This window comes from Ceratotherium simum, chromosome 2, assembly GCF_057802395.1.
Source record: "Ceratotherium simum simum isolate JZ-2026a chromosome 2, ASM5780239v1, whole genome shotgun sequence".
In the NCBI taxonomy this organism is placed as follows: Eukaryota; Metazoa; Chordata; class Mammalia; order Perissodactyla; family Rhinocerotidae; genus Ceratotherium; species Ceratotherium simum.
Window position 1 is genome coordinate 2,174,213 of NC_141901.1, and position 13,245 is coordinate 2,187,457.

Sequence of the window (13,245 nt, forward strand, 5' to 3'; positions counted from 1 at the left end):
ATCCAGGCGTGGCTCTCCCGTCACTCCCTCGGCGGTCTTAGCAATGTTCTGAACCTTCCCAAACACTTGCATCATCTGTAAGACGGAGAGAACCTGATCTCTTCGAGTTGTGATGATTAAAGGAGATAAGGTGCATAAGTCACCTAGCAGAGTTTCTACCCATAGGTTCTCATTAAATATAGTTCTTAAGGAACCAGGTCACACATGGTACAAGAGGCTACTTGAATAATTTAGCAGCAGAAAGGATGCAGTCATTAATAAGCTGGACTGCTGAACAAAAGCTCCGAGAAATAGAGTGCATATTCTATTTAACAGGAATCCAGAGACCAGCGTCTCATTTCCTAGTTGTTCCTGGCCATTAACTAGCTGTGTGACCTGCAGCGAGTTGCTTAACCTCTCTGAACCTCAGTTCCTCATATAAAATGAAGATACTGTGCAGTGTTGCTGAGATTAAATGAGATAAAGGCTATAATTTGCTTAGCGCATAACCTGGCACATAGTAGACACCCAGTAAATGGTGATGTCATTTATTTTTGCCTCCCCATTCTCCCACAATTGAATTTGAAGTAAAATTAATTGAACTCACTGGGCGAAATGTGACCCTATCATCCCTTTGTAGGCTCTTGGAAGAGAATCATCACTTCCTTTGATTTCCAACCTCCTCCACCATAATACAGAGTAATTATAATACAAAGAAGTTCTTGTAGAAGCAACATTACCAAAAGATGTTAGCTTTTCTAAAATAATTTTACCAAAGAATGTAAACATATTTTCATTAAGAAATATGTGCTTGGGGGCTGGCCCGTGGTGTAGTGGTTAAGTTTTTGGGCTTGGCTTCGGCAGCCGGGGGTTCCTGGGTGGGGACCTGTGCACTGCTTATCAAGCCATGCGGTGGCAGGCATCCCACATGTAAAGTAGAGGAAGATGGGCATGGATGTTAGCCCAGGCCAGTCTTCCTCAGCAAAAAGAGGAGGGTTGGCAACAGACGTTAGCTGAGGGCTAATCTTCCTCACCAAAAAAAAAAAAAAATGCTTGAAAAGGAACATGCAATATCTGAATAGCACCAGCAGTCTTGGCCCCTGATATAAATTTTTTTTCTTGCAACAGCTTCCATTTTAGAAACCAAGAGGAAAAAATAAGAATTATTAAGATAGGCTAAGATACACCCTTTGGAAACAGTTGTTTATGGAAAGGTTTCGTGAGAAAGCCACACACCAAGAGCAGTTGAGTTGTGGAGCTCCTGTGCAGACTACCCATTCTGCCCAGACTAGCAGTGAACATCTGGTGCAGCCTCTGGGTCTGGCACTGCGTCATGACCCTCTAGACTTAGGTGATAGGATTGTCAATTGCCATGTATTTTTGGAAAAGAGCCCACCTTGGGAGTTCTTAAATTGGTCATCACAAGTCTGTCTGCTTTTAAATTGGCTCTTGTTTTCTTTTTTTTAAACAGAGTACATGTTGACAGCAGAGAAACTAGAAGAAAAGTAGGTTTCAGATTAGTGACCTGGGGGGGAAAGTTAATTAGTGCGCCTGGTTTTCCCACTCGGGGTTCTGTAAATACAGAATCTCTGCATGGGTCCTCAAGGGACAGGTGGTTCTGTTTTTGCAGACCCCGCAGTGGTTATGTTGGTCAACCAAACAGACTATGCTTTTTGTTATCTTGTTTCGTCATTTTCCCACCAGATAGATGGATTCCCAGTCTTAGCCTTAGCTACTCAGGGCTATCTGAAATAAAACTTGCAGATTTTATTTAAGTGTTCAAATGTATGTTTTCTGCCTGACCTGCCCTAGACTGTGTTTTTATTTAATTTTATTTATTGATTGATTGATTGATTGATTTAGAGTGTGTGTGTGTGTGTGTGTGTGAGGAAGATCAGCCCTGAGCTAACATCCGTGCTAATCCTCCTCTTTTTGCTGAGGAAGACCGGCTCTGAGCTAACAGCTATTGCCAATCCTCCTCCTTTTTTTCCCCCAAAGCCCCAGTAGATAGTTGTATGTCAAAGTTGCACATCCTTCTAGTTGCTGCAGACTGTGTTTTTTAACCATTACAGTTGTCTCAGCCCTGCTGCCTCTATTCCCCTAATTTAATTACATTTCCTCTCCCAATGACACCTAGTTGCAGTCATTTCTTCTCAAGGCAACTTGTCCTTCCCTCTCTTCTATTTCATTGCTTCATCATTACCCCAAGTTAGTATCCCTTTTTCCTAAAGAAATATTTCACGGACTCTGACTGAGCAAGCGTGGAGCCATCCGATGGCCTGTTATGTCTTTCAGGCAGTGTCTTGCAGCACAGGAAATGAAGAAGAGATATCCTTTAAGTCATAGGGAGCACCAACAACCCCAGATACGGACAGCTGTGAAGCAAGCTACGCATGACTGAGATGGAAGAATAAAGGTCGGGGACTCTGGGTTCTAGCATTTTAATCTCTCTTAAACTTAAAGCTTGATCTTCCTGAGAAAATCCTTATAATGTATCCTTTCTGGGTCTCACTTTCAACATCTTTAAAAATAAGAGCGACTCATACCTTTCACATCTAGTCTGTAGTGGGTAGAGTAAAAGAAAGACAGTTGATCAAACTATGCTTTGAGCTCTTTTTAAATGACCCTGGAGTTACCATATTTGTGGGGGTTGACACCTTAGAGGAAAAGTTGTCTTTGAAAATAAAATACAGGCTAGCTGTGTATTGAATTTGGCAGCATTTGCTAACCCCACTACCTTTCAAGGCCCTAAAATTCACCAAAGACAACCAGTGAAATGATGGTTAGAGATATCTTTTCACCAAGACTATTATTCTGGGCAAAGAAGTTTCATCCCTAATAATAAGGTTTACAATGAGAGGGTATTCAAGATCCAGAGAAAAACCCGTGAAAAGGTCCTTGAACAAGGTACCTGTAGCCTCTAGGCATGAGGAAAGTTCATGGCAACATCTCTCAGCCCTCCCTGTAATCTTCACACAGCACACTGTTTTCTCAGAGAAGACATGACCAGATATGAGTTACTGCAACCATGTGCCTGGGGCATAGCAACTATCTAATACACTAATGACCTGTCACAAACACACCTCGCTAATAACTTCACATAATTGTCGTCTTTGGAATCTACATTCAATCTTCTTTCCTCCTCCACTAATATTTTTAACCTAAAATAATTTTATTGGTCTTTGACAAATGTACTTTTTCTGGGCTTATGAAAATTGATATGGAGTACATATGAGAGAAGGAGGAGGGAACTGCTCACTTTATTCCTAACTGCCCCTTGAAAAAGATGTAACTTAATTGACAAAAACTCCTGAAATCAACCTTGTTTCTAACCATGTAAGATTCTGGGTGGTTTGACCAACTCCTTGTGGGATACATATTGCTCTGAATTTTAAGCCAGAAGTTTTGTTTCTTCTCTTGTATATTTTATGATAACTGGCTGGAAAAAATTTCTTTTTCAATTACAATTAATTCACCAATGTATAATACTATGCTGTTTACTATGGAAGAAACTCAAAGAGGCTTTGTTCTTTTTTCTAGGAATTTCAGTCTTGGACCTGCGACATTGACACCCTCAGAGACCATCATTACTATCCATGACTTCCATTGTTTTTAGAGTTCTTTCACGTTATCTGTTATCTCTTTTGATCCTATTGACGTTGGCAAAGAATTCAGCTAAAGATCCACAGATGATGCGGAAGGCGAAGTCAAGCTGACAAATGAAGGGATAATTGCAGCTCTAAACAGGGTTTCATGTTGTGGTGAGGCGGGTGTAGGAGAGGGAGCGAAATTACCACCTCCCACCGCATTAGGGAACGTTTCCTGAAAGAGGTGGGGTTTAAAGACTTGGTCCAATTCAAAACTGTGTAATGCCAGCTTTTTTCTTCCTGACTTTATTTATCCAGCTGCAAAACAAAGTTAGTTTTTCTGTGCCGGAGAACTGCTTGTGAGTTGTATACCCAATTCAGAAGTGTGACACAGCCGCCGGCTTCCCTCCTTCAGACTCTCAAAGGAAGGAGATCTGAATTCTGCGTGGGCCCACCTTGTAAAGTAAGAAAATTGTTGGGTCTGTAGGGCTTCTTTTTCTCCCTTCTTTCTCCCAGCTTCTCCGAAAATGCAGCTGTGATGCTGTAACGGATTGAATATGCCTGGGAATCGGATGCCGGTGGGAGAGCCCTCAAGAAGAGGGAGAACGGGGGTTCTCCCATGACAGAGAAGAATCTAGAGGCAAGGTTTCATGGAGAAGAGAGTCCTGGGGAGAGTTTGTTTGGAATTGTACCCTCTCCACTGTGTTTGCACTTCATCTTTCTCTCTCCACTTCCTCCCACTCCCACCCCAGCCCTCTCTCTCAGCCTTATTTTTCTTCCTGTGCCTACTTTTCCTTTCCCTTTTAACCTCTGTGCCTTAACCCTGCTAGTGGCCCCCTTGAGAATTTATTAGCCGTGATAGTGGTCCTTGGGCCTGAGAAGATTTCATATCAAAAAATATTTTTTAAGCATTGACCAAGTGCAGAGCACTGCACCAGATACTTTAGGAGATACAAAGATGACTAAGGCCAGTCTCTTCTCTTTAGAAGTTTCTAATGAACAAGAGGGTAAAAACCACTATGATTCAGGCAGGGGTGTTAGTTAAAGAGGTGTAAGAACTGTGTGCTGGGAGTAGGGAGTAGGAGGGTCAGGAGGATCCTCGGGTTCCCACCAGAGAGCATAACCTGAGCACTGCAGGGTGTCGGGGGTTAGAGGAAGTTGGAGAGGACATTCGCAGGGAAAACATTCTGTTTGGAATGCCTTCTCCCCTGCTTTGCCCCCCTGGCTATCTCCCACCTTAGGTCTCAGCTCCAATGCCCCCTGCTCCAGGGAGGCCCCCCAAGCCCCTAGGCTGGGTTTGCGACATCAGCGTCTCCCATCCTGTCCAGTACTGACCCCGTTTGTGGCACTCACCACGCTGACCTGAAATTTCTTATTTGTCTCTTCAACCCTTTGGACTGGCTCCTTGAGAGGAGAGGCTAGGTCTCGTTCACCGTTGCAGCCCAGCACCCAGCACAGTCGCTACCCCAGGAGCTGCTGATAAATGGTCGTGGAGCGACCAGACCTTCTAGGCAAGGGCATGGTGTAGCACAGCTTGGAGGCACAAACATGCCTGACAGGGAAGAGCGGTGTGACCGAAGCTCTGCAGCCTCCCTCCACTGCCCCACGGCGTGCTCCATCCACTGTTGCCTCGGGTCTTTATCCTCGTCTCCCTCGCCTTCCCCTGGTAAACACGTCCAAGTCTCACCCACCTAGGAAAACGTCCCCTTCAACTGTCAACCTCTCTTTTCCTCTCTTTCCTTCCCTTCAATATCAGACTTCAAGAAATAATGGTTTCTATTTGCTGTCTACACTCTCTCACCTTCCACTCACTCTTCAATCTACCCAGTGTGTCTACTGTCCCCACCATCAACTCTTCCCTACTGAAGGCTGCAGCCATCCTAACTGCCAGATCTGACTTCCCCTTTCCAGGCATTATCCCATTCACCATCTTCTACTCATCCTCCAGACCTGTCTAGATATCGCCTCTTCAGGTGAACGTCCCCTGACCTCCAAAGCAGGCTAGGTGTCCCTTCCTGATATCTTCTCTGAAAGACAATCCTCTCTTGGCTCCCAGGACTCACCTTCTATCTCTCTGGCCAGCTTTTGCCTCTTTTGGGGCTTCTGTCCCACCAGCTCTGAAGAATGGGCTCTATCTTTTGGACTGTTGTCCCTCAACGCACTCTGCATGGAGGATCTCATTCTCTTTCAGGCTTCATTCACCACCCAAATGCTAATAAACCCTAACCTTTACCTCTGACCCTTACTTGTCCCCTGAACTCTGGATCCATGTCTCCAGTTTCCTATAGGATTTCTCTACCCGGATGTCCTCATGATCCCTCCATCTCAGAATATACAACTGGAACTCATTACCCATACCTACCACCCAAACCAAATCCTCCTGCCCAAATTCAGTTGAACGCACTACCCAGACATCTCAGTCATGCTCAATAATTCCTTCTTCCTCACCCTCCACACACAATTGGTCACCCTGGACTGTTGTATCCTATCTCTGGAATATCTCACATCTGTCCCCTCTTCATGCCTGTCCCCAAGGCTCTCCCATCTCTTGCTACGACTATTGCAGTAGCCTTCTAACTTCTCTCCCAGTTTCCAAGCATTCCTGCCCATCCTCCACATTACCACAAGGAAACTTTCTGAAACACACATTTGATCATGTCACTCGTCTGTTTTAGAGTGTCCAATGATTGATTTCTCTGGTGCTTCCAGGATAAAGTCCAAACTCTAGGCTGGCAGGCCTGCAAAGGGCAAGGTGTAAAGGCCATATCACCCTTCGGTGTTCCCTGTTTTGATCGGTGACCCTTTACAGCCTAATCTCCAGCCTCACACACTACAGCCCCTCAAACACATAAGGCACTTCCAGGACTGCAGCCTTTTGTTTATGTAGCTCCCTCATCCTGGAATGTCACCTCCATCCCATAGAATTCCTTGAAAGCAAATACTGTGTCAACATCTTCGCACACCCAGCGTCTCCCAGCCCAATGCCTGGCACATAACATGCACTTGGTAGATATTGAATGAAGAACTCCCACCTCAAGGAAGGCCCAGCTCTCAGATGTTACTTCTCTGCTGCTCCTGACCACTGCCCACCTCCACCCCAGTTAGATGTAATTGTTCCTTCCAGCCTTCGTTCATTTAACAAATATTTCTTGAGTTCCTGCTAAGTGCAGGCACCAGGCTAGGAGAGGGCTACAAGAAATCTGAGTCAGGGTACTAGACTGATGAGTAAACACAGCCCTGAGATGAGTGCCGTGATAGGCTCCTTCCGTTACACACTTTCCTGTAGAAAAATTAACACAAAAAGCCAAATCACGACCACCATGCTCATTGGTGAGCACAGTGTCTGGGGAGTGGGAGTGGGTTGGACAAGTCAAATGTTCCATGATGTCTTAATCCGTTCAGGCTGCTATAACAAAATACCACAGACTGTGTAGCTTATAAACAACAGACATTTCTCTCTCACAGTTCTGAAGGCTGAGAAGCCCCAGATCAGGGCGCCAGTGTGGTGGCATTCTGGTGACAGCCCACTTCCTGTTTCACAGCCCATGCCTTCTCTGTGTCCTCACAGGGCGGAAGAGGCCAGGGAGCTCTGTGGGGTCTCTTGTATAAAAGCACCAATCCCACTCATGAAGGCTCCATCCTCACAACCTAAGCACCTCCCAAAGACCCCACCTCCTCATCCCATCATCTTTGGGGGTTAGGATTTCAACATATGGATGTTAGGGGGACACCACCGTTCAGACCATCACACGTGATGACCGGATGTGCCAGCTGCACAACAGGGCTGCTGGCAGAGAGCCTCTTCTCCTGACCAGCGCCGTCGCTCCCGACACCGTCCTCCTCTGGGCCCCTCTTTCTGTTCCCTGTGGACCATCTCCCTTTTGCTGACATGTTCTCCTTAGCTACAATGGTTTTTTTTAGGTTTCAAATGAATTAATTTGCTCCGATAATGAAATAAAATAAATCTCTGAGATCTTATTTGGTGGCAATCAATCGTTTAACATGAACAATGAGAAGTGGTTTCTTTCTTCAGTTACATCAAACATGTTATTCATAGAACCACATTATTTTTCTCCCTTTATTATTTTTTTGTATTCCATTTCTTTATGGATTTCAAAGTATGTTAAAGCAAGAATGAAGCTACTATGAATACCTTATTATTATGCTCTTATGCTGCCAGCATAGCAAATGATTTCATATTTTTTGACAAGATGGCATTCCTTGCTACAAGTTCAGATATAACCATTGTGGTTTTTATTTTTTTTATTTAATTATTTTTATTGAGGTCATATTGGCTTATAACATTATGTAATTACAGGTGTGCATTATTATATATCGGTTTCTGTATAGACTACATCATGTATCTCCTTAGCTATCTTAAAGCAATCTCCTAGTTTCTAGCCAAACTCTGCCACCTCACCCTGGTTCTGTCTCTAACAGAAGAAGAGGAGTGTGTACCTCTTTACAGCCTATATAACATTCTGCTTTGTATTACAGCCATTTGTGCCTTTGGGATGGGGACCTTAGATTCTCTTGCCGAATAGAGTGCTTTACACAACAGACCAACATGTTTGGGTGGGTGAATGGTCATACTTCAGCCTCTTCAAAATCCACTGTCCGTGGCCACTGACCATTGTCCACAGCCTCATATCAGAGAATCTCAGGGTTAGAAGGTGCTTAAGGGTCTGGCCCCATGGCGTAGCGGTTAAGTGCGCACACTCTACTGCTGGCGGCCCGGGTTCGGTTCTCGGGCGCGCACCACTTGTCAGGCCATGCTGTGGCAGCATCCCATATAAAGTGGAGGAAGATGGGCATGGATGTTAGCTCAGGGCCAGTCTTCTTCAGCAAGAAGAGGAGGATTGGGATGGATGTGAGCTCAGGGCTGATCTTCCTCACCAAAAAAAAAAAAAAAAGGTGCTTAAAAATAATGTAGACCAACCCTCCCTTAATGATTGAATCCCCTCCACGACCCTGCACCAAGCACTTGTCCAGCCCATGTTCCCATACCTCCAATGCAGAGACCTCCCTGCCTCCTGAAGCAGCCCGTTTACCCTTTGACTATCAAAATCTGTATGCCTGTAGCCTTTCCCCAGCCCCCTGCTCTCCGGAGAACACGGAACAACTCCATTCCTTCCTCCACAGAACAGCCTTTTAAATGGCTGAAGACTGCTCTCCAGCCTCCTGAGGAGTCTGTTTGCCAAGCTAAACGCACCCGCATCCCTTCACCCCTTCCTGGCATGATGGGGTCTCAAGTGTCTTCACCATCTTGCCCATTGTCCTTGGAAGGCCCTGAGCCTGGCCAGATGGGGCACAACATGGTTTTCTTTTTTGACCTGTTGACCCAAAGACAAAACTCAGTCATAAGCTTCATACAAGCTAAAAGCAAAACAGTTACACGTAAGGTTTGTAAATAGGCTCCAAACACCTGCCGCCCCCTCTACCTGAGACGCATCCCAGCGGAAGCAGGGAGGCAGACGGCACGCACTAAAAATGTTCTTTTTAAAAAGATGCAAGCACTACCGCTAGAAGTCTGTATTTTCAGAAACTTTCTGTATGCTCACTGAAATTAAGGATTGGGCCAGCTCCAGCCATTTGTCCTCCCAGACGTGCAGTCTCAGCTTTCCGGCACAACACAGACAACAGTGGTCCGGGCTGACCTCCCAGCGTAACAAGGAGGGGAGGGCTGTGGGCCCGCCCTGCCCTTCCTCTACCCTGTCGCCCATTGTCCCGAATGCCTCCTCCGTTTACGTTCAAGAACCAGACCACGCCAATCGTGCGTAGTCTGCTTCTGCACATCTCTGAAACTCATTGATCAAAGACCTCCAGGAGGGGTGGCACTGTGTCTACCTCTCCACCCTGTATCCTGCCTTCCCCCATCAAAAACTGCTCTTCAGAAAACACTTCATCGAGTACTTTATGTTCTCTTATGAATTCATGTCACTACATTATTTTCCCAGGGATATTTGCATTTTAAGTGTCATTTCTAATTATGGTCTCCAGTTAAAGGAATTCGAAGCATCAGCTAAGAAGTGAACGTGGTTGGCGGAATGTGCGGCGGGAAGAACCTTCCTTCTTGGGCTTCGGTTTTGTCATCTGTAAACAGAGGGGGTCTGATCCCCGGCTCTGGCCTCTGTGAGTCAATGATTTATCTGGTGTTAGTGAAACCTCATTGTGTTACTCAGGGTTCTCCAGCGAAACAGAACCAAGAGGATGTATATACAGAGAAAGAGATTTGTTATAAGGAATTGGCTCACACAGTTATGGAGGCGGACGAGTTCCGAGATCTGTGGGGTGAGCTGGCCAGCTGGAGACCCAGGAGAGTCAGCGGCATAGTACCAGTCCAAGTCTGAGGCCTGAGAACTAGGAGAACCATGGTGCAGCTCCCGTCCGAAGGCTGGCAGGCCTGAGGCCCAGGAAGAAGGGATATTTCAGTTGAGTCCAAAGGCAGGAAAAAGTTGATGTCCCAATTCAAAGGCAGTCAGGAGGGAGGAATTCTGTCTTACTCTGAAGAAGATCAGCTTTTTTTCGTTCTATTCAGGCCTTCAATTGATTGGATGAGGCCCACCCACATTTGCTTTACTCAGTCTACTGATTTAAATGTTAATCTCATCCAAAAACACCTTCACAGACACACCCAAAACAAAGTTTGACCAAATGTCTGGGCACCCTGTGGCTCAGTCAAGCTGACACATAAAATTAACCATCACACTCATAGAGGTAGATGACCATCACTCAGAAGGCCTGGCCCTGGTTGTGAACAAGAGAGCCATCAGAAGGGCAAGTTCTTTGAACTCCTGCACGTGAAGGCATGGCCATCCTTGGTATGGGACTTCACCTCCGTCCCCTGCCCCCGGCCCACCACCCCCACAATTTCTTTCCACTCCCACTTCACAACTTTATTTTTTTTTCTTTTTTTACATTAAGAAAAATTTAAAAGCATTTTAAGGAAAATATCATCCATAAAATTGATGGATATTAATAAATGAAATACTTCTTTCTATAGCATACTGAAACAAAAACCACAAACTCGTTCAAAAACATGTGAAATCACTCATCACTCACACAGTAGTACTAAACGGAATCTGAAGGTTGAAAGAAAACGTGACACGCAGAGGAAACGCAGCCCGTCTCCAGCCGCCTGACGCTGGAAGCAGGCGTGTAGGGCTGCGGTTGTCCACCTGCTCAGGAGGAGGATGGCTTTCATTTGCCCATTCATTTTGTTTGCGCAATAATTCATTTAATCAAGCAAGTGGATTTACTGAGCACCTACTATGTGTAGATACAGATCTAGATTTGGAGCAAGACAAGGATGAATAAGATGCAGCTTTTGCCCAGAACAACTTGGTGGGGGAACCAATTGCCTGGGCTTCAGATCTCACTTTAGCATCACTTCTCCTGGGAAGCCCTCTCCTCCCCCCTGCTCCCCCCAGGCCTCGTCTCAGAGGGGGGGTAGGGCCCCTCTCTGCACTCCACTACCCTGTGCCCCTCGGCATAGCACTATCACACATCCTGCAATTGCTTCTGCGCATCTCCCCACCCTCACTGGTCGGGGACTTCCTAGAGGGTAGGGACTGCTCCTCTCTCTTCACCTGTCACAGCTCTGGCACATGGTGGTTGCTTAATAAATGTTTGTGGAAAGAATTAGTAGATGAAGAAGTCAAATTTTGCCCAACATACACGAGTACCACAGTCGCAGTATGCTGCAGGAAGACTGAGGAAGTGATTAACTTCGGGGACCAGAGGAGATGTTTAAGCTGAGAGTTGGAGAATAAATGCAATTTCAGTGAGCAGAGAAGAGGCAGAGGGCTTTCCATGAAGAGAGGGCAGCAAGTGCAAAGGCCCCGAGGCTTAAGAGAGCAAAATTTGGTTGAACAGTGGGAGGAAGCTCCTTGTGCTGACGCAGGGTGTGAAGGGCTGGGGGACCAGGGCGATGGCGGTGAAGGGGGCAAAGAGGTGGATGGAGCCACACATGAAGGGCCGTGTGCAGGTGAGTCTCCTGAGGTTCCCGGGGCGCCAAGCATGGGGCACTCAGCTCAGCGCACTGGGAAGATCACTCAGGCTGCAGCACAAGCAGGGACCCTGCAGCAGCAGCAGTCGGGGTGGAGCCTAGAGAAAGGGAGATGGATAGGGTTAACGTGTTAGTCCCGAAGAGAGAGGACATGACAGTGGCAGTGAGGTTAGCAATGAGGCAATCAACGTGCAGGATATTTAGCATGTAGAATCAATAAGACTTGGGGTTTTCTTTATGACCAGTGCATGAGACAGAAAATGTATGTACGATCCATTGAAGTGCTCACGTATTTCGAAAGTGTTCATTAAGTCAAAAACACTCTGAACTTGTTTCGTAGAAGGAAATAATCTTTGTCCCTATTTAAAAAACATCCTCCTAGTAGTGGTCTCTCCCCAGTCCTTTGTACTCCTATGTGTTGTTGGCACCTGTCAAGCCGCCTTGTACTGCTAGAAATAACTTTTCACTTGAACATGTCTTATTTTCCCGTGAGGACACCTAGAAGTCAGAGAGCAAGGATGGCGCTTTCTACATCTTCACACCCCTGAGCTGTGTGCACCACGGTGCCTTAGGCTTTTCAGGTATTCCGTGAACAGTAATGGTTGATTGATGGATTGCTTGGTGCACATCAGATGAGACGGGTCACAAGTCCTCTGCTTTAAAAATATATACAAGCTTTTAATTTTAGAATAATATTAGAGGGCCGGCCCTGTGGCTTAGCGGTTAAGTGCGCGCGCTCCGCTGCTGGTGGCCCGGGTTCGGACCCCGGGCGCGCACCGACGCACCGCTTCTCTGGCCATGCTGAGGCCGCGTCCCACATACAGCAACTGGAAGGACGTGCAGCTATGACATACAACTATCTACTGGGGCTTTGGGGGAAAAAATAAATAAATAAAATTAAAAAAAAAAGAGAAATAGAATAATATTAGATTTACAGAAAAGCTTTAAAAACAATGCAGACGCTTCCTACACACCCCTCACCTCTACCTTTTAAAATCGGTGATGGCAGAACACAAATAGCCCTGAGTCAGCGTGCACTTGGACAAGTCGCGTCACCTCAGCAGGCCTCAGCTCTGTCGCTGGTGGAAGAAGGATGCAAGGGGGCCCCCCCCCCGCATGCCATCCACATGGCACTGCAATCAAGTCATGGAGAGAAGGCCAGCCTCAGGTGGTCTCGGCCTGGGCAGCTGCTCTCCCTGCTGCTCTCTGGCTGACCCGCACCTTGCTTCCCTGGAGCCCGTTCCCTCTCCAGGACTCAAGGCCCTAAGAGGCAGGGGCTGCTCCCAGTCTGCCTCCTCACAGCCCCACCTGAGTGGCCTGTATTTTTATTGCCACAGCCCAGAGGTAACATAGGGGCCAGCATTTGGGGAAAGTAGACAAACACTATTTGATGAAAAGGAGGGAAGGAGAGAGCATTAATGGGGGACTGTAAAGTGCTGAACAATTTACTGGGGGGAGGGGGGTGCAGTGCACAGAATCGGGGCATCACGGAATTCTAGAGCTGTGTCTGTGTCGATGATCTAGTAACCCCCCACTGTACACACAGTAGAATGACTTCTCGAAGGTCAAATGCTAGTAAGGGGCAGACTGGGGCCAAGTGACCCTGCCACCAAGGAACCAAGCTGCCTTCTAACGTGTGTGGAGATCCAGTGACAGTGTTGGGTGTCAGAA